We start from the raw sequence: 26,695 nt of genomic DNA on the forward strand, positions 1-26,695 counted from the left end.
GTCTCACAAGGCAAGATGTGTGTTCTGTGTATTTCTATACTGTGTACATTGTACATTTTGCTTGCACATTTTTTCTCTTAACTGCAAATCGTGGAGTGATCCCTAAAGCTGAAATAAAGGAGGGGAATGAGAAAAACTAGATGGAGGAATGCTGTGTAGATTCATAGATTCATAGATATTAAGGTCAGAAAGGACCATTATGATCATCTAGTCTGACCTCCTGCACAACACACGCCACAGAATCTCACCCACCCACTCCTGCGAAAAACCTCACCTATGTCTGAGCTATTGAAGTCCTCAAATCGTGGTTTAAAGACTTCAAGGAGCAGAGAATCCTCCAGCAAGTGACCCGTGCCCCATGCTACAGAAGAAGGCGAAAAACCTCCAGGGCCTCTCCAATCTGCCCTGGAGGAAAATTCCTTCCCGACCCCAAATATGGCAATCAGCTAAACCCTGAGCATATGGGCAAGATTCACCAGCCAGATACTACAGAACATTCTTTCCTGGGTAACTCAGATTAGCTGGGTAACCCACCCATCTAATATCCCATCACAGGCCATTAGGCCTATTTACCATGAATATTTGAAGATCAATTCATTACCAAAATCACATTATCCCATCATACCATCTCCTCCATAAACTTATCTAGTTTAATCTTAAAGACAGATAGATCTTTTGCCCCCACTGCTTCCCTTGGAAGGCTATTCCAAAACTTCACCCCTCTGATGGTTAGAAACCATCATCTAATTTCAAGTTTAAACTTCCTGTTGGCCAGTTTATATCCATTTGTTCTTGTGTCCACATTGGTACTGAGCTTAAATAATTCCTCTCCCTCTCTGGTATTTATCCCTCTGATATATTTATAGAGAGCAATCATATCTCCCCTTAACCTTCTTTTAGTTAGGCTAAACAAGCCAAGCTCCTTGAGTCTCTTTTCATAAGACAAGTTTTCCATTCCTCGGATCATCTTAGTAGACCTTCTCCGTACCTGTTCCAGTTTGAATTCATCCTTCTTAAACATGGGAGACCAGAACTGCACACAGTATTCCAGGTGAGCTCTCACTATTGCCTTGTATAACGGTACTAAAACCTCCTTATCCTAAATACCTCTCCTGATGCATCCCAGACCGCATTAGCTTTTTTCACAGCCCTATCACATTGGCAGCTCATAGTCATCCTATGATCAACCAATACTCCATGGTCCTTCTCCTCCTCCATTACTTCTAATTGATGTGTCCCCAGTTTGTAACTAAAATTCTTGTTATTAATCCCTAAATGCATAACCTTACACTTCTCACTATTAGATTTCATCCTATTACTATTACTCCAGTTTACAAGGTCATCCAGATCCTCCTGTATGATATCCTGATCCTTCTCTGAATTGGCAATACCTCCCAGCTTTGTATCATCCGCAAACTTTATTAGCACAGCACACTCCCACTTTTTTTGCCGAGGTCAGTAATAAAAAGATTAAATAAGATTGGTCCCAAAACTGATCCTTGAGGAACTCCAATGGTAACCTCCCTCCAGCCTGATAGTTCACCTTTCAGTAGGACCTGTTGTAGTCTCCCCTTTAACCAATTCCTTATCCACCTTTCAATGTTCATATTGACCCCCTCTTTTCCAATTTAACTAATTTATACCCATGTGGCACGGTATCAAACGCCTTACTGAAATCTAGGTAAATTAGATCCACTGCGTTTCCTTTGTCTAAAAAATCTGTTACTTTCTCAAAGAAGGAGATCAGGTTGGTTTGGCACGATCTACCTTTTGTAAAACCATGTTGTATTTTGTCCCATTTACCATTGACTTCAATGTCCTTAACTACTTTCTCCTTCAAATTTTTTTCCAAGACCTTGCATACTACAGATGTCAAACTAACAGGCCTGTAGTTACCCGGATCACTTTTTTTCCCTTTCTTAAAAATAGGAACTATGTTAGCAATTCTCCAATCATATGGTACAACTCCTGAGTTTACAGACTCATTAAAAATTCTTGCTAATGGGCTTGCAATTTCAGGTGCCAATTCCTTTAATATTCTTGGATGAAGATTATCTGGGCCCCCCGATTTAATCCCATTAAGCTGTTTGAGTTTCACTTCTACCTCAGATATGGTAATATCTACCTCCATATCCTCATTCCCATTTGTCATGCTACCATTATCCCTAAGATCCTCTTATTAAAGGCCTTATTAAAGACTGAGGCAAAGTATTTGTTTAGATATTGGGCCATGCCTAGATTATCTTTAACCTCCACTCCATCCTCAGTGTTTAGCGGTCCCACTTCTTCTTTCTTTGTTTTCTTCTTATTTATATGACTATAGAACCTTTTACTATTGGTTTTAATTCCCTTTGCAAGATCCAACTCTACTTTACCTTCAGTCCTTTTGGTATGATGTCGATCTGTTTGAATTTGGAAAGGAAGATGATGTCTGTCTGTATCTGTACAAGTTTTTTCATGAAGTTTATGGATTTCCACTTCATATGGCTAAATTCAGTGCCTTGCATGGTGACAGGTTTCAGAGTGGTAGCCGTGTTAGTCTGTATCAGCAAAAAAAAAAAAAATGAGGAGTACTTGTGGCACCTTAGAGACTAACAAATGTATTGGGGCACTGTGGTTTTCAGTTGTGCACTGCTATTCACTTCCCTATAGTTCAAATTGTGTGGTAGTATATACATGATTTCAGAGTTGTTCTTGTATATCTTCCTACTGTATTTTCCACTGCATGCATCCGATGAAGTGGGTTTTAGCTCACGAAAGTTTATGCCCAAATAAATTTGTTAGTCTCTTAGTAACCTTCCAAATGACATCCTCAAGACTTCAGCATGAATGAGTAAAATGAAATTAGCTAAAGCACTAGCAAGGAGTTAGGTTTAAAAATTCTTGTAATGATTTTATTGGGGGAAGAGAAATGCTATTATAACTTAAAACATTAGCAGTTTCTCCTGTTAAATCTGTTAGACCATGTATTCCTGGTGAGGAGATAGCGAATCAACATTGGTAAACAGAGACACAGTGGGATTTGATTTGGATTTAAGATTCTTAATATTTGTTATTTGGCCTGTCTCAAGACAACTCTGTAAATGACTTCTAAGTAACTGATTTAAGTACTTTTTTGATTGGATTGGATTTAGTTAAGATTACTTAATTTGCTCATTTATCAACTGTTTCGGTGATCTATAATAAACCTGACAGCACTCCCCTGCTTTTAAACAAAACTCTTTTTTTCCCATCTATAAACTGTTTTAGTGTCTATGATACACAAGATTGCACTCACTAGCAAGTTTGGAAAATAATATGATTTCATCTTAACTTACCAAAAGAAAAGTTCCCACCAAAAGCAGGCTCATTCTCAAAAGCACAATCTCTGTTAAAAGCTCTCCACTAAGAGACCCACAAAAAAAGACTGTAACAGAAACAATCCTTGTTTGTTATATGTGTTCCATTTTATGCTTCTTTATTTAATATTTTCTTTCCCTTTCTTTAATAATAAAATAGCCATGGTTAATAAATGTAATGGTTTTACTTGTTTTTAGTCATGTTTTTAATTGTGTTTCTCTAGACTGTATATTTTTAGCAATTTGGAGCTAGATTCTCAAAGAAACATAGGCATTGTGACATGGAGCATCATCACATATCACTTTTAGGTACCTATAAAATAACCAGGATTCACAAAGCCTGAGTTAGGTGCCTACACTTGCTATACAATGAATTGGGTAAAATAGGCACTTCAGAATGGGATTCACAAAAACCAGCATGATAGGCAGCTCCTTCCCTAAACTAGCCAATGGGAGAGGCCAAGCTGAGGGTTGTGTGCTAAGCCCTGCCTCATTTCGGAAACAGGCACCTCCCTTGGTTTGGGATTCTCAGCTGGAAATCCTCTCTGGATGTTAGGTGCCTATGCTATTTTAGCAAGAAGCTGGGAGGAGTGTATAGGGGAAGTGTAGCTCCTGCATAATGTTGAGCCAATGGTTAGAGTATTCACCCAGATTGGAGGAGACCCCCAGTTCAAGTCTGTGGGAAGAATGGATGTGAACTGGGCTCTGCTACCTCTCAGGTCTGTGCTCTAACCACTGATATGGAGGAGGGCCCTCAATCTGTCCTGTCCAGTCAAAGCTGTTCCCCTGCAGTATCAGAGTTTTCATCAGAGGAAGGCTGTGTTTAGCTGACCTCTGTAATTTAATTTTATCAGGTCTTTATAAACTAGAAGGAAAAAGACTGTACATTTATCCAGTTTGGTGTGCAGAATCACTGTGTCTGTAGTTAGGAAAACAGGCCCAGCATGCAGGCAGATTTGTTGTCCTTATTGTTGTTGCCTTAGGCAAAATAGTCCACTGATAGCAATTCCAGCTTGAAGTCTAAGTTATTATTATTCACTTTATTTTGTAGGCCACTGTACATTGGCTGTCAGGCCACACACAAACACAGCAGCAGAGGACTATAACGTAGTTTATTCCTCAGTCATTCTGCAGTGGGTGATTATATCTATATGTATATTCTAAGCTGAATCCAAGAGGCATCCCCAAAAGATAGAATTTAAGCAGGAAAAAAATGCCAGGAGATAATGGTACAACACTAAGGCATTTAGATCAATCATCTTTATTGCTGCATTTCCCAATGGGTAGTCACTGGTGCATAGAGAAGCTAATGTGATTGTCATTAAGCAGCAAATAGTAATCAGGGACAAACAGCAGGCCTGATCCTGCAGCCCTTACTCCTATGAGGAGATGCCCTGAAGATAATTCAAGTAATTAAAGGCTGCAAGAATTATGTCCAATAGCTATGCCCTGGAATGAGATGGATGAGGATAAGTACAATCGCTTTCTTGCTACTCTGAAACCTTTCTTGCTATGTGTGCCAAAAGGGACTACAAGCCGTCAGGAATGGTATCCCCGATAATGTAATGGCAAACCTGGTGGCTGAACTTTGTGACTTTGTCCTCACCCACAACTATTTCACATTTGGGGACAATGTATATCTTCAAGTCAGTGGTACTGCTATGGGTGCCCACATGGCCCCACAGTATGCCAACATTTTAATGGCTGACTTAGAACAACGCTTCCTCAGCTCTCGTAGTAGTCCTTACTCTACTTATGCTACATTGATGATATCTTCATCATCTGGACCCCTGGAAAATAAACCCTTGAGGAATTCCACCATGATTTCAACAATTTCCATCCCACCATCAACCTCAGCCTGGACCAGTCCACACAAGAGATCCACTTCCTGGACACGACTGTGCTAATAAGCAATGGTCACATAAACACCACCCTATACTGGAAACCTACTGACCACTATACTTACCTATATGCCTCCAGCTTTCATCCAGACAACATCACAAGATCCATTGTCTACAGCCAAGCTCTAAGATACAACTGCATTTGCTCCAATCTCTCAGAGACAGAGACAAACACCTACAAGATCTTTATCAAGCATTCTTAAAACTATAATAACCACCTGCTGAAGTAAAAAAATAGATTGACAGAGCCAGAAGAATACCCAGAAGTCACCTACTCCAGGACAGGCCCAACAAAGAAAGTAACAGAACACCATTAGCTGTCACCTTCAACTCCCAACTAAAACCTCTCCAGCGCATCATCAAGGATCTACAACCTATCCTGAAGGACAATCCCTCAGTCTCACAGATCTTCGGAGACAGGCCAGGCCTCGCTTACAAACAGCCCCCCCACCTGAAGCAAATACTCACCAGCAATCACACACCAAACAACAAAAAACATTAACCCAGGAACCTATCCTTGCAACAAAGCCCATTGCCAACTCTGTCCACATATCTATTCAAGGGACACCATCATAAGACCTAATCACATCAGCTACACTATCAGAGGCTCGTTCACCTGCACTTCTACCAATGGGATATATGCCATCATGTGCCACCAATGCCCCTCTGCCATGTACATTGACCAAACCGGATGATCTCTACACAAAAGAATAAATGGACACAAATCAGACATCAAAAATTATAACATTCAAAAACCAGTCGGAGAACAATTCAACTTCCCTGGTCACTCAATTTCAGACCTAAAAGTGGCAATTCTTCAACAAAAAAAACTTCAAAAACAGACTCCAACAAGAAACTGCAGAATTGGAATTAATTTGCAAACTGGACACCATTAAATTAGGCTTGAATAAAGACTGGGAGTGGATGGGTCATTACACAAAGTAAAAACTATTTTCCCATGCTAATTTTCCCCTACTGTTCCTCACACCTTCTTGTCAACTGTTTGAAATGGGCCATCCTGATTATCACTACAAAAGTTTTTTTGGCCTGCAGATAATAGCCCACCTTAATTGATTAGTGTCATTACAGTTGGTATGGCAACACCCATTTTTTCATGTTCACTGTGTTTATATATCTTCCTACTGTATTTTCCACTGCATGTATCCAGTGAAGTGGGTTTTAGCCCATGAAAGCTTATGCCCAAATAAATTTGTTAGTCTCTAAGGTGCCACAAGTACTCCTCATTTTTTTTTTTTTGCTGATACAGACTAACATGGCTACCACTCTGAAATTTGGAAGGTTGTTTCTTTCTGAGGGTTCTTTTGTTCTTCTCCTTTGACATTTTGTAGCTGCTGTCTTGCTTGCAGAGGTGAGCTGTGCTGATTGTTGTAAAAGGTATAAGCAGAGGGAGAGTGCTGCTTATTCAAGGCAGAGAGAGTTTTAGACCCCTCTCTCTAATTTCATGAAAGGACAAAACAAACCTCTTTTAGGGCTTGTTTAGATTTAAAATCGGCTGATGATATCCTTTCATTGACTCCATGCTTTTTTGTGGGTTGTTTTTGGTGACATCTTCAGCTCCTGTTTGAGGAATGTGCATCAGACTTGCAATTAGAATGGACCACCAGGTCTGCTTTAGCTAAGTTTTAAAGAAGCTATCCATTTAAATATTAACTCTTCTCAGTGCTCTAAAATCAACATGGTTACTCAGATTGCCTTGACTTTTGTTTGTTTGTTTGTTTGTTTGTTTTTATCTTATGCTGGGAGATTTTTAGTACATCACTTTTAAAGTTAGCATTTTATTTTATATTTTTTATTCAGTACATTTTCTAAAATATTTCTTCAGTTTCATTAGGGATGAATAGGAATTGAAATTCTGTTTTTAAAAAGTCCAAATAATCCTGGTTTTCACATAAAAGATTTTAGTTCTTAAAGTAGCCCTTTGAAATGAAGTAATTCTCAGACAGTCTTCAGACCCAAATTAATATGCAAACTAGATACTTGGGTTTGAATAGAGACTGGGAGTGGCTGGATCATTACACATATTGAATCTATTTCCCCATGTTAAGTATCCTCACACCTTCTTGTCAACTGTCTACATGGGCCATCTTGATTATCACTACAAAAGCTCATATTAATTAATTAGCCTCTTACAGTTTGTATGGCAACTTCCACCTTCTCTGTATGTATATATATATCTTCTTACTATATGTTCCATTCTATGCATCCGAAGAAGGGGGCTGTAGCCCACAAAAGCTTATGCTCTGATAAATTTGTTAGTCTCTAAGGTGCCACAACTACTCCTGTTCTTTTTGCAAACCCAAATAGACATTCAAGAAGTCATTGTTGCTTTTTTTTAAACAATCATTGCAGAGGTGATTTTTTTTTGCCTTTCTGAATTGGGTGAGAGAATTTCTTAAGTACAGTCAAACAATTAATTTTTCCCATTAATATAAATATTCTGTAGTTAAATGGATTTTGTAACAGTAATCAATTTAGTAAGGTTATTAGATTCCACATTGCTATGTAAAGCATTTTACCATCTATATAGCAATGACATTATGAAATTATATTACAAACCTTGTTGTTAGCTAAAATATATGTATATATGCATTTCAAGAGGGCTTGCCATTTTAACATTTAAGAGCTAAACATGTTTTCTACAAAACATTTCCCTGCTGTACTTTTTTTTTCTTATAGTTTTCAGGATAAGGCATCTTAAAGTGCTAATAAAAGCATTTGTTTCCATAAGAATTTTGCACAGTTTGAATTGTTTTTTGTTGTGGGTTTTTTGTTTGTTTTTCCCCACAGGCAGGGATGCAAAGAAATCTACTTTATGACCTTCATTTATGGTCTTAATAACACATTGTTACATTCCTTTTTGAGGTATCACAAATAAGGAACACTTTTACCTTCTTTTACTCAATTAGCTCTGTTTATGTTTTCCTGACATAAGGATTATCTATATATCAAACTGATACCTCATACAAGGAGAGAGTTTGTTTGTTTTTTACATTACTTTTGTTTTTGTTTTTGTCTGTCTTTTGATCCAAACTCTCCTTAGAGTTATGATCCACCATAGCATTCACGACTTGCAATTAAAACTCCTTGTTCAATATTTTATACAAAACACAAATCATAATGATAATTGGTTATATTTTTCAACCATAGCATTAAAACCAACAATATGGACTTAAAGTAAAACAGGAATTATAAAATGAATTTTAGATTTTGTATAAATGCTTTTAGGGGTAGTAAAAACATGGTGTAAATTTCCTTACCACCTGGAGGGTCATAGAATCATAGAATCATAGAATCATAGAATATCAGGGTTGGAAGGGACCCGAGAAGGTCATCTAGTCCAACCCCCTGCTCAAAGCAGGACCAAGTCCCAGTTAAATCATCCCAGCCAGGGCTTTGTCAAGCCTGACCTTAAAAACCTCTAAGGAAGGAGATTCTACCACCTCCCTAGGTAACGCATTCCAGTGTTTCACCACCCTCTTAGTGAAAAGTTTTTCCTAATATCCAATCTAAACCTCCCCCATTGCAACTTGAGACCATTACTCCTCGTTCTGTCATCTGCTACCATTGAGAACAGTCTAGAGCCATCCTCTTTGAAACCCCCTTTCAGGTAGTTGAAAGCAGCTATCAAATCCCCCCTCATTCTTCTCTTCTGCAGACTAAACAATCCTAGCTCCCTCAGCCTCTCCTCATAAGTCATGTGCTCTAGACCCCTAATCATTTTTGTTGCCCTTCGTTGTACTCTTTCCAATTTATCCACATCCTTCCTGTAGTGTGGGGCCCAAAACTGGACACAGTACTCCAGATGAGGCCTCACCAGTGTCGAATAGAGGGGAACGATCACGTCCCTCGATCTGCTCGCTATGCCCCTACTTATACATCCCAAAATGCCATTGGCCTTCTTGGCAACAAGGGCACACTGCTGACTCATATCCAGCTTCTCGTCCACTGTCACCCCTAGGTCCTTTTCCGCAGAACTGCTGCTGAGCCATTCGGTCCCTAGTCTATAGCGGTGCATTGGATTCTTCCATCCTAAGTGCAGGACCCTGCACTTATCCTTATTGAACCTCATTAGATTTCTTTTGGCCCAATCCTCCAATTTGTCTAGGTCCTTCTGTATCCTATCCCTCCCCTCCAGCGTATCTACCACTCCTCCCAGTTTAGTATCATCCGCAAATTTGCTGAGAGTGCAATCCACACCATCCTCCAGATCATTTATGAAGATATTGAACAAAACGGGCCCCAGGACCGACCAGTGATTGCAGATCACTGGTCGGTCATACTGATAGACAATAGAATTCCTAGAGATTTTCTTAGTTTGGACATTTCATATAATTAAATAAGCAAAAATGTAAGCATGTGAACTACTTTTCTCCAAGCATCATGTAAAAGTTAATCGCAGGTATTTTCTTACATTCAGTAAAAGCCCAGGAAAGTTTGTAATGACATAACATTATAAAAACACATTATTATTATGAATAACCATTTTTGCATCAATATTGAGATTTCTCTACCACACAGCCCAAATCAGCAGAATGCTTAAACTTATGCCAACTATGTACTGCAATAGCACTGTTTAATAGGACTTCAGCAGGTACTTAAAGTTCAGTACCTGTTCAAATTTTTGCTTCATAAGGATGGACTTAAGTGCTTTGCTAAATTGGGGACTGTGATGGAGCAGAAAAACCTCACACCAGGAGAAAAGGGGTTAAAGAGAATTTATGGGCCTAGCTAGTCCCACTCTGCTACACCTGCAGCCAATGCCAGACCAGGAAGGGAAAGAAAAGGAGAGAACTCAGCTCAGTTCAGGGCTGGCTGGTAAAGAGGCAGTAGGTAGCTCTGCCTTTCCATGTGAGGGGAGCATCACTACAAGCCAGATTGCTGCTTGGGGAGAAGCACTGCGTCCCTAACTGAGGGAGACTGGGGAGCTCCTAGCAGTGAGTGAACTTAACTCTTTTGACTTGAAGGACATTGTGGGCGGAGGCCCCTCCAACCTTACATCTGCCTCTGCCCATAGAGACGTTGCAAAAGGTCCACAAGGGGGTGCTGCTTTAGGTGAGCCCCTACGGACTGTTTTGATGATAGAGACCATGCCCCAAGCTGAAGGGACATAGGTAGAAAATAGCCCAGGGCAGTGGAATTGGCCTTGCTGCTGGGGGATTCTGCTGCTATTGCTTCCCACAGGGCCCTGGGCTGGGACCTGGTGGAGAGGGAGGACCTGGTCCCCCACCATGCCCCCTTAAGGGCTGAGATCCAGATGTGGGTGAGGGGATTCCTCAAGATTCCTGGTCTAAGGTCAGGAATCAGGCACCTCTGCTGCCTGGTCAGACATGTAAGGGTCTGGAAGTCAGATGTGCTCACAACTAGGCCACCTGGCTGTCTGAGCATCCTATCACAAGGACATATCTCCCCATTTGCTTAAATGGTTACTATACCAGCATTTTAAGATGCATTGAATATGAAATGCTCTGTCTATATTTATAAAAAATCCTAAATTATTCTCTATCACATAATAAAACTCATAATATATATTATAATTTTTACAGCAGTGTAACTCACCAGTCCTACCTATTGTATATGAAGGTATATGTTTGACTGCATAATAAGTGATCCAAAGTACTCCATATGTGCCATGTGGGTGTGCAAAAAGTACTACGTAAACCTTCAATTATGCTTTTCCTAGGATGGTTCAGGAAAAGGCACATGCTTAAATCCCACTGAAGTAAATGGGATTTAAGCATGTGTTTAATTTTAAGCTGGAAATTAAACACATGCTCAAGTCCCATTTACTTCAGTGGGATTTAAGCATGTGCCTAAGCGCCTTTCCTGAACCTGGATGTCTTCTAAAAATCATCACTTCAATATTATATTACAAACTGTTTCCTTATGTTACTTTCCTAGAATTTTTTTGAAGGAAATTACTATATTATTTTTTTCAACAGATATTACTGTGTAATCCCAGTTGAAACATTATACAACAGCAGGAGTCCACCATGAAACAGCAGCGCAAAACTGCAAACTAGATAAATATCATTACAGTCCAATTATGGCCCTCAAATATGGAGGAACATACGTGCTATCTGCTCATATATATGGGCAGGAGTACTTCTTAATGTATCCGCATTAGCAGTTTTTTCAAGAGACCTGTGTATCTAAGATAACATGTATCTTCCAGCTATGAGATAGTCAGTCAACTATAGAAATGTTAGTAAAATACAGTAATAAAAGTAGAGAGAATACTTTTTATCTTTCATTTGGCTAAAGATTTGTAGGTTAGTTAAATTTCTTGTTTTCTTTCAGATCAGTTGATGATTAATTCCATCTGCACAATTATTTTCCATCTTTATACATTCATGTGTACTGAAAAGCAGAAATGTCGTAGACTGATGATAGAATTTGACCTAACTATCTTGCATCATCTGTTTAAACTTCATTTCTTAAATTATTCTTATGACAGTATGACCAGATAATACTCTTCTTTTGGTCAAGCAAAGCAAGGTCCAACACTCAAAACTTGATAACATTTCTATTTGTGCATCTGATCAGTTCCAAAATGTTAACTCATTGTACATAGTGGAGCCCTGAGAAATGTGATTACTTAACATTTCTATGATAGCGCCTCACGGCCTAAACTAGGATAAGGTCCTATTTGTGCAGTTGGCATAAAGCCCAGCCTTCATGTATCCTACCACAGAGGATACTCTTGTAAAGAAAAACTTAATGCCACTTTGAAAGAACGCCTATAAATAAAAAATCTGCAGAGTAGCTGAGCAGGCTGCATTATCCTTACTCCAGATTGTTGTATCAAGAGCAGGTAAACACTATGCTCAAGCTGAGTACTTGACAGCCGCTTACTATGCATTACCATCAAGTCAATTCTGTATCTCTCCTGTATCATATTCTATGGTCGTGTCTATAACCGCGATTTCAGCCACTGGTGTAGCTGCAGCAGTGCAAACCTCCAGTTTAGACACAGTGGTGCTGCTCACTCCAGTTTGAAACCAAAGCGCTAGTGCAAACAGCATTTTACATTTTTGAATTGTGTTTATACTTATGGTTTGCATTGATGGTTGAAATGCCAGTGTAGAGAGAGCTTAGTTCAGGGCTTATATATACTACCACACAGTTTGAACTGGGGGGAAGTGAATAGCAGTGTACAACTGCACACCACAGTGCTGCACTATAACTCCCCCCATCCCCAATGGACACTTCAGGCATGAACTAAAAGTTTCCTAGTTCATGTTAACATAGTTCTTTTCAAACAGTCCTACATTAATGCAAACTAGGAACCTTTTAGTTCACATCTGCAGTGTCCATATGGGGAAGCTGCAGTGCAACATGCTGGTGCACACTGCTATTCACATCCCCATAGTCCAAACCGCAGGGCAGTGTAGACAAAGCCTTATTTGCTAAGGGCCAGATTCTGCAGATGCAATTCAGGATCAGATAAAGTATGCAACTGGCAGTTTCTGATACTTTGTACTTCCAGAGGCTACAGAGTTGAGTAATGGAGGAAGGAACTACTAAACCTGAGTAAGAGTATCAGAATCTAGCCTTACATAGAGATTGATTGCTGATTTCCAATGAGTTCCAAAAGTCTGATTACTTGTGAATGACACTTACTCCAGCTGATGGTATTCATCTTGAAAATTCCACTCATGCTGTAGATTACTCATTCTGTTTAAACCATTGCATCCCACAAAGAGTCTTTTCTAGTTATGTTCTACAAGGAACATTTCATATTGTGTTTTTAATATATACTCTGCTTTGTGTAAAGCTGGCCACAAAATTATATACAGAATGGCTGCTTCAACTTTCTTCACCCTTCCTTTACTTAAACTACTTATTATACATCTGTGGTTGATGTTTCTCTGTTTATAGATTCAGGAGAAAAATCTAAACTGTCTTTCCCTGTTATATAATTCAGCTGAGTAACATTAATAATTACTGCCTCAAATACAATTACTGGGACTTGCTATTCAGTCCTTTAAAATTTAGCCTCCTGGGGCAGTTTTATGACCATTAATAACATGTAAAAATAACATATGTCATGCCAGACAAGACGACTTGTGGTCTACATTGAAATGGCAGTTCCTATGATAGTTTTTTTAATCCTTTGCTGGATCTATGACAAACTCCCTTCTGTGTTATCAATATTGGTATAATACTGAATACTGAACAAACACTAATTAAAGGACTCCTAATGTTTAAGGAAGTCAATATTTTTGTTTGAATTGGCTACCTCTGGAAAAAATCTATGCTTTCACTGCCTTTACTAAACATGCATGTAGGAGCTTTAGATAAAACTATCAGGAGAGCCTAAACCACATTTTCAAAATGACTTAAGCACTTAGGCTCCTAAGGCTCATATAACTCAAAGTCAGCAGTCACTTTCCCCCCCCACACACTTTCTAAAAAATAATTCACCATTCATCTGAGATAATCAATGTGGAGCTTTAGCTACACAGGTATTTTTGACAATAAGCTGAGCAAATGAAAATAAGATTCTAGAGTGAATGGCACTCAGCCAGAACTATGGCATGTGACCAGTAGTAGAGCTGGGGAAATACACCAACAATTAACACCTGTCTATGCAGTAGGATAATGTGCACTATAGGGGTGTGATTTCTAAAGCGCACCAATATGTTGTGCATTAATTGGTCCATGTGGATTCTGCTGGCGTGCACTGAAGGTTTCCTAGTGTGCTTTAACATAGCACTGTTAATGGCAACGAGCAGGCTCTACACGGACCAATTAATGCATAACATGTTAGTACAATTTAGAAATGACAGCATTGTAGAGCACATTACTTCTCTATGTAGACAAGCACTTAGTTCTGTAGATTTATTATTAATAAAACCTGTAAATCCACTTTGCTGTTATCCATTATCCTTTTATTTGCTTTATTTATGCCCATTCAAGTGAGTGAGGTCTCATTCACAAGAATCATCTTAGGGTATGAATATATTGTGTTCCTTTAACTATACCAGTATAGTATACCAGTATAGTTAAAGGAACACAATATTAAGTGGTACAGACACTAGTGTGTATGTAGTTTTATTGGTATAAATTCCTGTGTGGGAAGGAGAATGAGTGCTATTGCTATAAGGCACCATTTATACTGGCATGACTTCCTACAGGATGGCAATTGTACCACTTTAACTATATCAGTAAGTCTAAATTAATCAAGTTATACAGTACAAAATCGGTGTAGAGCTAAAGCAGTATGAACACCAGACTAAGTAATTACTTGTGAGAGTTTGTATATCGGAAGAGCTGTTGCAGCTGCTTTGGAAAGCTTTTTTTATTTACACAAGATTTCTTAATTATCAGCAGAGAGAAATTTGTGTATAATCAAAAAAAAAACCAACACTTGTGATGTGACGAGAATAAGGGACTTCGGTTTATGAACCACAGTTCATCCAATCAAGGAATAAAAATAATACCTTGTGATTTATAGGGCCATTTACATGACAGAAATAACAAATCACAACTACCCAATTCACGTACAATCCATAGTATTTGAATTTCTTCAGACAAATATCCATTGAAGAATTGTGAACTAAGAAGTAGGAAACAAAGAGTAGGAATGCACAGTCCATTTTCAGAATGGAGAGAGGTAAATGGTGGGGGGTGGGCGGGTGGTCCCCCAACCATCTGTACTGGTACCCGTGCTATTACACATATTCATAAATGATCTGGTTCTCCTCTGCAGGCAGGGAGTGTGGGGAGAGTGATTCAGCTGCAATGGCAGGTCCCTGGGAAGGGACTGGGGTGTGACCAGGCTGAGACTCAGGTGCCCAAGGGGGATGAGTATTCCAGGGAACACCTCGGGAAGCCTCTCATTGCAGCCAGGCTCCATGGGCAGAGGCCAGCTCCAGGGGGTGTTGCTAGCCAGCACCAAACTCCTTGAGGGCAGAGGCAAGAGCATGTCAGGGGCGCAGCTCAGAGATGTACCACCCACCCTGCCTGGGGAACTCACAGATGTGCAGAGGTGGCCTGGCTTGGGGAGCAGTGCCCCAGCCAGTGCCCCGGCTCCCACAGCATGGAAAACCAGGGGTCTTTGCAGACTGGGCGGCTCCCACCAGCTTCCGATCAGCTGGGTTCCTAGGGGGATGTGCCCCACAGTTTGAAAATATCTGTGCTAAATGGGAGGCAGAAATGTGGGCGGGTACGTGATCCTGCTGACCACCTCACGCATCACCTCAAGGGGGCACAAGTATGATTGCTTGTCATGGGCACTAAAATGCTTAGTTACAGTTTGGCTAGATCTCTCCCACTACCTCCATTCCCCATTTCATTCAAGTTTTGTCAAGTTTGGCCAATTATTAGTTGATAAGGATATTGACAGTTGGATTATCTCTTCACCTCCATAGCATACACACAAGGAACTGACTTCTAAAGAGAGAAAAAAATGAAAAAGGTGCTAAATTCCCAGATGGAGAAGGCACAACAGGGAAAACATTCTTGACTGAATCATGAAGAAGATACAAGATCAGCCTTATAGTTAATATTAAGAGGTAAGAGGACAATTAGTGCATTCTTCTGGAGCTGACATATGGTTTACAAAAATGAACAGAACTTGATATTAAAGAAAAACAAAATCTGTGAATTTAATACCATTGGCAGAGAGCAGTAATAGTTTCAGGATATAAAATCACTATTTGTCTGGTGTTTGGTTAATCATTGCCTTCAGGTGCAGCAGAAGGAGGCACTGATGATATAATTTGATCATCTTCTCTACTTTTCTCTTTTCAGATAGGGATGACTTGTTGTGGGAAACCTGATTGAAAGGCTTTAGGCCCATTCTGATCTCAGTGACATCAGTTTCATACCTGTGTGACACCATTAACTTCAGTGCAGTTTCTCCTGGCTTAGAAGACTCCATTTGATCTGTTAATATCCAATGAAAGGAAGTCTCTTTTGGGGCTTTCATCTCACTAAAGAGGGGTTGTTGGGAATCTGGATCCCTGCTACTAGAACAGCCTGAACATAGTGGTAATCTCTCCTATCACAGCTCCCAGCATCAGCCTTGATTCCTGGTGCAACCTACAGCTCATTCCCCACTTTTTCCTAGGCTACCAGAGTCCTATTAAATTATTCATCCAACAAGACTATCCCCTGGTGGGGGTCACCCTAGCTCAATATTGCTCTATTCCTTTTCTGGGTTCAATGTGGGTTCTGTAGACCCCATTACAATTCAAGAAGGCAAAGTCAAAGAAATGCATCTTGAACTTGTAGCAGGAGGTGATAACATTTGTGATGGTCCTTAATTCCTTTGAGAGTTTGTTCCACAGTCTTGGTCCAGCCCTTACCGTTGTTATAGCGAGCAGTGGAGTTGTTAACCACAGTCTTCATCCCAGGTGGTCTTTTGGATAATCCTGGGCTCGGGCCATTGAGTGCCTTCAAGTTAAGGACTCATACCTTGAACTTGATTCTGTATCTCATGGAAAGCCTATGAAAAGAGCAGAGGACAGATCTGATGAGCTTTTGCTGCTGAACAACACACTAGAGTGTTCTATACTAGGTGTAGTTTTCTAAGGGCCAAATGCTTCATGCCCACCTATGTTGGATTTATGTGATCCAGGCAGAAAGTGATGAAGGCATAGCTAACTGAGTCTAGGTCATTTTTCACTAGGATGGGATAGAATCTCCTAGCCATCAGGAGGTAGAAGAAATCATTACTCATGGATGCTGCTATATGAGCACTGCCTGTCAGCAAGATCCCAAGAGCACTCCCTTACGCTACAAATTGAATTGACTGATTATAGGTGTAAGCCTTCAGCCAAAGGATACTAATCTATGGCTACAAACTCTTCAAAGTGCTTTCCTTGTCCCAGCAGCATAACCTGTCTTGCACAAGTTCAGCTTCAGCTAGCTGTTTTTCATCTATAAGCTGATCTTGTCCAAGCATTGGGCCCTCTTGATGGTACTGGTGTGGTCGTATATGGTGAAGGATAGGTAGAGTTGTGTGTCAGCTGCATATTGCTGGCACTTTAGTCCATGTCATCTGACCAGTTCAATTAGTCCAGTCCATGACCAGTCCATGTAGATGTTGAACATGACCAGAGAGAAAATTGATCCTTGTGGAAGTGAGGCAAGTGAGGAGATGAGGTTTTGGGTTTTTATAACTGCGGCCTTGTTGATGTACGCATTGAAATCTCCCAGGACCAGTCTGGGCTAATACAGCGGCAAAACAACAATGGAAAAATGTCAGTGAGCTCCTTTATGAAGTCTTTAGGCTGTGGTGGTCTGTAAATGAGATCTATGTTACCTTTGGCTCAGGTTTCTATTGTTAGATTCACAAATTCAAATAAACTTATCTTACCTGAGGCATCTTCCTTGGGTCTGTTATTTGCAGAGAAGATGAACGCAGTGTGCCTGCCTTCTTGTACTGTCTGGGTCTGTTACGTGTCAAATATCTGTGGGCTAGCACAGACCTTACAGTGTCGTCTAGGTTGTATATTGTTTGTTGTTTGCAGGCAGGAGATCTTAAGTTGATCAGATTAGTTTTAGTTCATGTTGATTTGTGCTGTCTGCTTCCAACTTGTGCCCAGGTAATTGTCTTGTCCAGGGTATAGGAGTTAGATGTCTGGAATATGGTTTTATGGTCTTTTGTTTCTTTAGATCGTTTCTCCCTATTTGGACTGTGATAAATGAAGTAGTGCAAGAAGATGATCTGAATGGAGAACAGTTGTCTAGGTCACCAAATGCCCTGGGAAAGGTAGGTGTGATGGATGCCTTTTGGAACCGTAATCTGGTTGAGCCCCAGAAACAGGGGTATCTGGACTGATCTGTTCCTGGATTAGTGAAGGTATGTTGGTGGCATAACAGCAATGCAAATAATAATATAGTGACAATAATAATAATAATTAATAATTAATAACAGGTAGTGATGAACTCAACGAAAAGGGGGTGTCATGAGCATGAGGACTCCATTTCCTTGCAAGACAAGGTATATTAGGATTTGTAGAAGGAATGCATGGAAACAAAAACAAACAGGATAAAAGTCAACCTTCATAACTCTCAAATCAGTGACAGAAGATGTGAAAACAAAAGAAATTAACCCCTAAAAATGGTGGAATGGATAAAATGAGGTGTTGGTGACATACAAAAAGCTAAAATAATGCAGGGTGGAGATCTAGTGATAGAATGTACTTAGAAGGAGTAAGCTGAAATACTTCTTAAATGTGTAACATTAAGGAAAATGAAAATTATTTGTGAACTGCCTAAATTCCTGATGGAAGCAAGAAGGGTTATGTATGGAATGCTGCTAGAATTGTCTGAGGATGACTTCAAAAAGAGTATAGGTGAAGATGAAGTATTGTTTGTTAAATGGCTACTTAGTAGGCGAGAGGGAGAAAACCAGCCATCTATGACTGTACACGTAACACTTAAAGGTGGCACACTTTCACACAGGATCCATATGGGGCATCAGTATTTCCAGGTTAAACCATATATTCCCCTCTATCCCTCCTGGGTGAAGTACTATAATTGTGAAAGGTTTGGACATGCAAGTGCCACTTGTAAGGGACTAATGAGTGGAGGAAATCACTTATGAGAACTGTGTAGAAGGGACAGAACCTAAATGCAGGAATAATAAGGGAAAACATAGAGCAACATGTGAAGAATGTGCTAAAGAAATACAAAAATTAAAATCATTCAAAAAATGTCATATGCAGAGGCTACCCACTGCAGAAAATAGAAAAACAGAAATACTCAAGTAAGAAAAAACGTACAGGGGAAGGAAAATACATGACTGGTCAGGGAGGAGAATATGCGAGGAATGGAAGATGATATATTGCATGTAGGTAAAGAAAAATTGATAGTGTTCATGATAGAAGTAATTAACTGCACCTTGCAGACGAGGAAAAAACTGAAAGGATTAAAATCATAGAAAAAGCAAAGAAAAATATCTAAAGACTGCATTCACATGATTTTAAATTAAAGCAATAATACAGCTTAAATATCATGGTTTTAATGACCCTTAGCTGGAATGCACATAGTTTAATAATGCAAGGACCAGCATTTAAGAAAGTCATCTTTGAAATGGGGGAAAAAAAGTCTGATGTAAAATGTGTGCAAGAAACATGGCTAATAAATAAACTTATGTTCAATCTACCCAGATATGATAAACTCCAAAGGGATCGAGAGGCTCCAGAGGGATTGAGGGGTCGTAATGGATTTGCAGAAACTAAGTTTTGAACATAATGTTACTGAGATTCCCATGCAGGAAAAAAACACATGTATGGATTTATAATCTACGTAAAAATTATTTTAGAATTAGAAAAACTAATTAATGTCAAAAACCCACTGATAATTTGCAGAGACTTTGATAATCATGATGAGCTATGGAGAAGTAAGAAAATTGACCTAAATACTAAACGCTTAGAACAATTTATTGATATGCATAATCTTGTAACATTGAATACAGGCGCGCGTACTAGATTTACTTTAGTGGATGAATACATTTCAGTTTTTAATTTGTGGCAATTTCCAAAACCTACAGCTAGTAAATGTAGCTAGTAAAATTATAAAGAAAACGTAATAGGAAGTGATCACTTCCATACACTTATTGAGTACCAAAGCCAAGGAAATGTCAAAAACACAAAAAATTATTCCTACCTGGAATTTTTGGAAAGCTGATTGGGATCTTTTCAAGATTAAATGTGATGAATATTTATGTAGTAACCATACAAGTGGTAACCTAGGAGAATTCTATAACAAATTAGCAATCAAGAAAAGAAATAAGTCATGCAAGAAACCAAAAGACACCATGAATAGTAAAGACTTAATTTTAAAAGATGTAAGGTGGCACACAAAGGATTAAATACATTTTGTAAAAATAAAAAAAAAAGAGAGCTGGCATATTGAACAAAGATTCAAAGCTTTTGGAAATATATAAGCAATTTCAAAGAACTAATGGAATTCAAAGTAAATGTATAACTGGTCTTATTATAAACAATGAAAGTGAGGTCTCCATCTTAGAAAAGTCAGACATTTTAGCAAAAGTGTTCCAAAATATCAGTATAAATCAAAACAGTATGTTTCGTGGGGGCAGGAAAGAGGTTCATTGAGGAGAACTCTGAACTATTAAATGCCAGGAGAGAATATACCAATGATGTGTTAAGTTTTAGTATGCAGTAGCTTATTGCAGCCATTAGAAAAAGGAAAGATACAGCTCCAGGTAAAGATACTGTAAATAATTAAATGTTTCAACAGTTATCTGAAGGGAGTCTAAAGATTCTATTGTCTTTATGTAATGATGTATGGGAAAAAGGACTGCTGCCTATAGAATGGAAACAAGCATTGGTGATAGCAATTAGGAAACCAGGCAAGGTATATACAAAACCTGATGCTTATTGTCTGTTACCCTCAGATAATGTGTGGGGAAATTCATGGAAAAAATGATAAATGTAAGACTAGTGGAATACTTGGAGAAAAATGATATTATAAGTGAGGTACAAAGTGGCTTCAGAAGAGGAAGATGCACAGTTGACCATATAATGAAATATGGAGGTACAAAATCAGCATTAGGACTAGGAACTTTATGGTAAGTCTTCATGGACATTGAAAAAGCATATGGCATGCTATGGAAGAAAAGCCTCATATATAAAATAGCCAACATTGAAACAAAAGGGGAATTTTTTTTGGTGGATAAGGGACTTTTTAAGTGACAGGCTTATACAAGGCAAAATGGGAACAGCTTTATCAAAAATCTACAGGCTTACAAATGGAATTCCACAAAAGAGTATAATCAGCCCTTCTTTTATTTCCATTATGATAAATAACCTGTCAGAAAGCGTGCAGGCAGGAATAGGTATTTCCCTTTTTGCAGATGACAGTGCCATGGAAAAGACAAATTAGGCACTCCAGAGAATTTCCAAGAGGGGGAAATGATTTGGGATATAAATTCTCACTTACAAATACTAACGAAAGAAGATTAGGGAAGACTGGGACTCATTTCTTTATGGTGAAAAAATTCAGATAGTTCCAACGTTTCTGTTCCAAGGAGTAGTGTTTGATAATAAATTAACTTGAGAAGGTCACATAGATAATATCATACAAAAGTGTAAAAATAGGATGAACTTAGCAAAAGTGTAGCTGGAAACAAGTGGGGTGCAGATATGAAGGTATTGATGATGACATATAGAGCATGGATAAGACTAATTTTAAACTATGGATGCCAAGCTTTTGGTACAGCCTCAAAAACAACGGTTAGAAACTTGGAATTGTGCCATGCCCAAGCTCTGTGACTGGCATTTGGCACAATGATAGTAGCAGCAGTGTGTGTGTGTGTGTGCGTGCTGTAAATAGCCACTGGAGAAGTATCTGTAAATCTAAGGCTGAAACTATTAGATCTAACCTTTTGGGCAAAGGTAAAAGGGAATCATGAAAATAGAAGTACACAACAGATTTATGAGGATTGCTGGGACCTTAGTAGACAAAATGCTATGGATTGCCACAGACTTCCTCATGATATCAGGGTCAAAAAATGGGTAAAGGGTATATGTAAAAAAAGAAAAAGTAAGAGAAGTAAAAAAATTTCATCATGGAAAATCAAATTACAGCTGGACAGTTCTTCCCCCATTTGTGGATCTGGAATTTTATGAAAAAAACAAGGGAAGGAAAAATACATTATGACCAATGAAATTTCCAAATGTATTTATGAAAAATGGGGACAACTTTGTCAAGTCTATATAGCTGGATCAAAAGATGATGGCATGAATGGGAACAGCCTTCTGTGTTGCTAGTCTTGGAATCCAGAAATCTAAAACGCTATCAACTTATGTGACCATTCTGATTGCTGAACTAATGGGGGTGATGTTGGCACTAACCAGGATTAGAGATGTGTGACTGGCTACATCTGTAACTGTATCTGATTCTTTGTGAGGCATTATGACAATCAGAATGGGGTCTTTGGAAAGCAAAAATGACCTAAGTGAAATATTTCAGAGTAGCAGCCGTGTTAGTCTGTATTCGCAAAAAGAAAAGGAGTACTTGTGGCACCGTAGAGACTAACAAATTTATTTGAGCATAAGCTTTCGTGAGCTACAGCTCACTTCATCTGCATCCGATGAAGTGAGCTGTAGCTCATGAAAGCTTATGCTCAAATAAATTTGTAAGTCTCTAAGGTGCCACAAGTACTCCTTTTCTTTCTAAGTGAAATAATGTTCCTAACTACGGAAATAATGAAAGCAGGTATCTGTGTAACAATAGGAATGTGTGATGGTGTCTTACCACACCCTGCCCCAGAAAAGGAGCAGTGAAGGTGAGTCCTCCAGGCCTGTCTAGAAAGGCTGCCAGGAAGCAGCAAATTGGAGTGCAGCAGGCTCAGTTAAAAGGGTCTGTATAGACTGAGCAGATCAGTTCCTGGCTGGGGCCAGAAAATCACTCCAGGCAAACAGGGAACCGACAGAGATCCCAAGGACCATAACCTTAAGGTAACATGCTGTAGTAGCAACTGTTAAAGGAATCAGCACATGGCTGCTATTTGTAAGGTCCCTGGGTTGGGACCTGGATTAGTGGGTGGGTGTGGATCCCCCCTCTGGCCACTGGCGAAGTGGCCAAAGCCCAGAGAAGGGCACAAGTTTTGTTTTGGAGCTCAAGCAAAGGGCTGGATCTTTCACTCTCTGGTGTAGGAGAAAGGCTGGAGAGGGGAACCAACAAGAAGGTGCACCAAAGCAGGTGGCATAGAGGAACTCACTCACTGAGTGGTGGAACAGCAGGAAGAGTTGCAGAAATCCCTCCAAGTGTTTCAGCAGTGACAAGAGAATCCTGTTATCCTGGCAGGCAGCACCTACAGCAATTCAGTACAGGCCTGGTGCAGGTGCAACAACATGTTGGAGAATATGGTGAGTCCCAGACAGGGAGTGATAATTTGGCAGTGGGCATAAGGCTGTGCAAAATGGGCCTTACAGATAATCAAGACACCTTTTTGTTAACATTTGAGAGGATGTCATCAAGAGTAGGCTGGAAGAAGAGGGTATAGGCCCTCCAATTGGCTCCCTAACTCTCGGGAGAGGCACAAGGTATGTATATGGCACTGGGAGTGGTTCACAAGCTGCTGACTGATATAATAAAGCAGCCATTCTAGATCAAATGAGACTACCTGCCAAATGGTACAGATGTTTTGGTCAGTAAGATGGTCGGGGGGATATGAGCTAGGGCCCTTGCCCAAAAAGTATCACTGGGCCAGTAGGTGGCTGAGGCCAGATGACAGAGGAATTGGGGAGGTTATGGATTCTATTATTTTGAAGCAACTATTACAGAGTCTCCCTGTGGTCACTAGGTTTGGTGCGATACCAACATGCTACATTGCCATAAAATTCACTGAAGAGTTTGTGAAAGTGTGCATCCCAAATAAACCTACCCATCCATGTAGAGAACACAACCCAGGGAGGAAAGATGGGGAGCCAATGATCATAGAGACACCAGAAAAGAAGAGGGAGGACAGGAAGGAGACTCTGCCCACACACCATCAAATCGTGTGTTAGGAGTGTGGGAATTTGGGACACTTGAAAAGGGATTGCTCCCTACGAATTGTAATTTTTGCTGAGTTCTGTGTGAGGACAGAAACTCTTGGGAGGCAGTCAGAACAGGCACTCACTATCTCCACAAGACTGGGGTGCCATCAAGGGATGGCCCTGATAGACTCTACCACATGGTGCTCGTTGGCCAGGAGGGCCTGGGTGAAGCTCTACTGGATGGTGCCAGGAGAAAAATTAAGACTGACGTGTATGCACAGCCTCACTTTCACATTTTAGAAAATCTCTCATTTTCTCATTTCTGCTTTCAAATGTTTCAAAAGTGAACAATGGTGACTGCCTTGCTGCTTCTGGGGGCACGTGTGGTGGCTAGCACTGGTTCCCGTTGCTGCTGTGTCTCTGTTGGTGAGAGGAAGGATATTCAGGATTTGCCTTTTCCTGCATCTCTATTGTCTTTATGTACTAGATGTAGGCCCACACTGGGGGAGGAGAGAAGTATCCAAAGGAGCAGGGACCTGGCTCCCTTAAGGGTGCTCAGTTTCAGCTTCTCCTTCAGGTGAGGTTGGCAGTGGGCTGGTTGGAGCTGACTGTCTCTGCTGCTGGGTCTTCTTGGTGAAGGGGAGGATATTCAGGATTTGCCTTTTCCTGCATCTCTATTGTCTTTATATACTAGATGTTGGCCCACACTGAGAAGTTTGAATCTAGAATCAATCTAAATTGGCACTCTCTTGGAATGGATTCAGTGTTGAGGTCCAGGCCATTACGGAATGGGAATTGAGTTAGAAACTCAGATTTGGATTAAGATGTAAACTTCTGAAATTCAAGTGGTAAAGATCCAGTATTCTAATTTGAATCCACACATACTCTCTTCACTGTATTTCCCTTACAATTAGCTCATGAAGAAATCCACCTGGCCAAAATGAAACTCCGTTCTCTGTTTGGGGTTTGTATTTGAAACTTCCTTTTTTCTAAGATATTGAGCCATTGCAAGAAAAATCCAAGTGTTCTCAGCTTTCAGACAGCACCAATAGATAATGTGGAAGCAAAAGGGTAAAATGGCACAAATATAAACAATTTTTAAAGAAGAGCACTCTTCATTTTAATAGTATTTTCTTTGGATATGGGTAGATTTTGAAAAATCTGTCAGGAATCCTTGGCTGAAAATCGAGAGACAAGGTGGATGAGGTAATATCTTTTATTGGACCAACTTCTGTTGGTGAGAGAGAGAAGCTTTTGAACTACACAGAGCTCTTCAGGTCAACCCCAGATCTAAAGGAGATCTCTTTGTGGCTCAAAAGCTTGTTTCTTTCACCAACAGAAATTGGTCCAATAAAAGATATTACCTCACCCACCTTGTCTCTATAAATATCCTGGGACCAACAGGGCTAAAACAACATTGGCTTGAAATTGACACACTGCTTAAGTAAATTAGTACTAAAGCCTACCTAGCATTTAGGAATTTAGGTCAACATTTTCACACTTGTTGCCTCAAGTTAACCATCCTATTACAGGGGCTGCATGATTGTCAAAAGTGCTGAGCAGCTCCCATAGCCTTCAGGGGGTATTGTGAGTGCTCAGCATATCTGAGGGCATGTCTCCACTAGAAATGTAAGTTGACCTATACTACGTTGATTTACAGCTACCTGAGTAATTACTACAGTGGTACATGTCCACACTACCCTCCTTGGATTGGTGGTGAACATCCTCACCAGGAGCTCTTTCACCAGCATAGGAAAGGGAGTGGGTTGAGTTGAGATCAGATATGACTGTGTAGAACAGGAAGCTGTGCATCTGTAGAATCCCCGGTCAGAAGAGAATAAGATATGGGCATCTGCCCAGGACAGGTGACAGCTGGGAGACAAACGCTTAAGAGCTTGTTCTTGAAGGATGACAGAGTGGAAAACACAGGTGCAGTTTGATCCTGAGACTATAACAGAGTATTCCAGGAACTGAATGGTTTTCTTACAGAATATAAATGTTGTTGACAATTGGTTTATTGCATTTTCCCCTTATCATTTTCCCAGCACAAATATTCTGTGTATACTCTCTGAAAAATTCTTCTCACAAGTACTGTCAGGTTGATTTAAGGAAAGCTCTTTTGAACTCCTTTGCACAGTCTAATACTGAGCTCTCCCACAATGTTTTTAAAAAAATGCATTGCATGAGAATACAGCTGTCCCATCCAGTGGCACAGAGCAGGCATTTAGTTGCAACTAACTATGTTAGGCCAGTATTGCCTTAATATCATAGTGAAAGCTCAGTTTCCTTGCTGTAGAAGGTACAGCCAATTGCAACTTGACTTTAATATTTGCAAGTGCAGTCCAAATAGTTCTATCTTGCTGTTGAATAACTTGAGTAAGGATAAATAAGCAAGCATATATGAGCAGCAAATCGTCTCTGAAACTGGGTTGAGATTAGAATTTCTCTCTCCCACCCTTTGCACAAGCTTTTTGAATTGGTAATTGTTTTAAGCGTTTCATAGATTCATAGAGTTTAAAGCCAGAAGGGGTCATTAGATCATCTAGTCTAATCTGTATAGCACAGGCTATTAAATTTTACCCAATAGCTTGTGTTTGGCTAAAGCATTTTGTGCTTGAGTGTACTACCTTTGAAGGGCCAGCTAGAAGCCTCAGTCAGAACCACCTACATATAATTAAGGATACCCCTATCCCTGCTCCACCTGAGGACTGCCCTATTTAAAACAGAAAGAGGAAGCTGAGCAGGGGTTGGAGACAGAAACCAAGGGCTTGTCTTCACTTAAAATAATACAGCGATACAGCTGCAGCACTTCAGTGAAGACGCTACTTGCATTGACGGGAGGGCTTCTCCTATTGGCATAGGAATTCCACCTTCCCAAAAGGCAATAGCTAGGTCAATGGGAGAATTCTCCATCAGCCTAGTGGTAGTCTTCCCCAGGGGTAAGGTCTGTATTGTTGTGTCTCTCAGGGGT

Source organism: Dermochelys coriacea, chromosome 1 (assembly GCF_009764565.3).
Source record: "Dermochelys coriacea isolate rDerCor1 chromosome 1, rDerCor1.pri.v4, whole genome shotgun sequence".
Classification (NCBI taxonomy): domain Eukaryota; kingdom Metazoa; phylum Chordata; order Testudines; family Dermochelyidae; genus Dermochelys; species Dermochelys coriacea.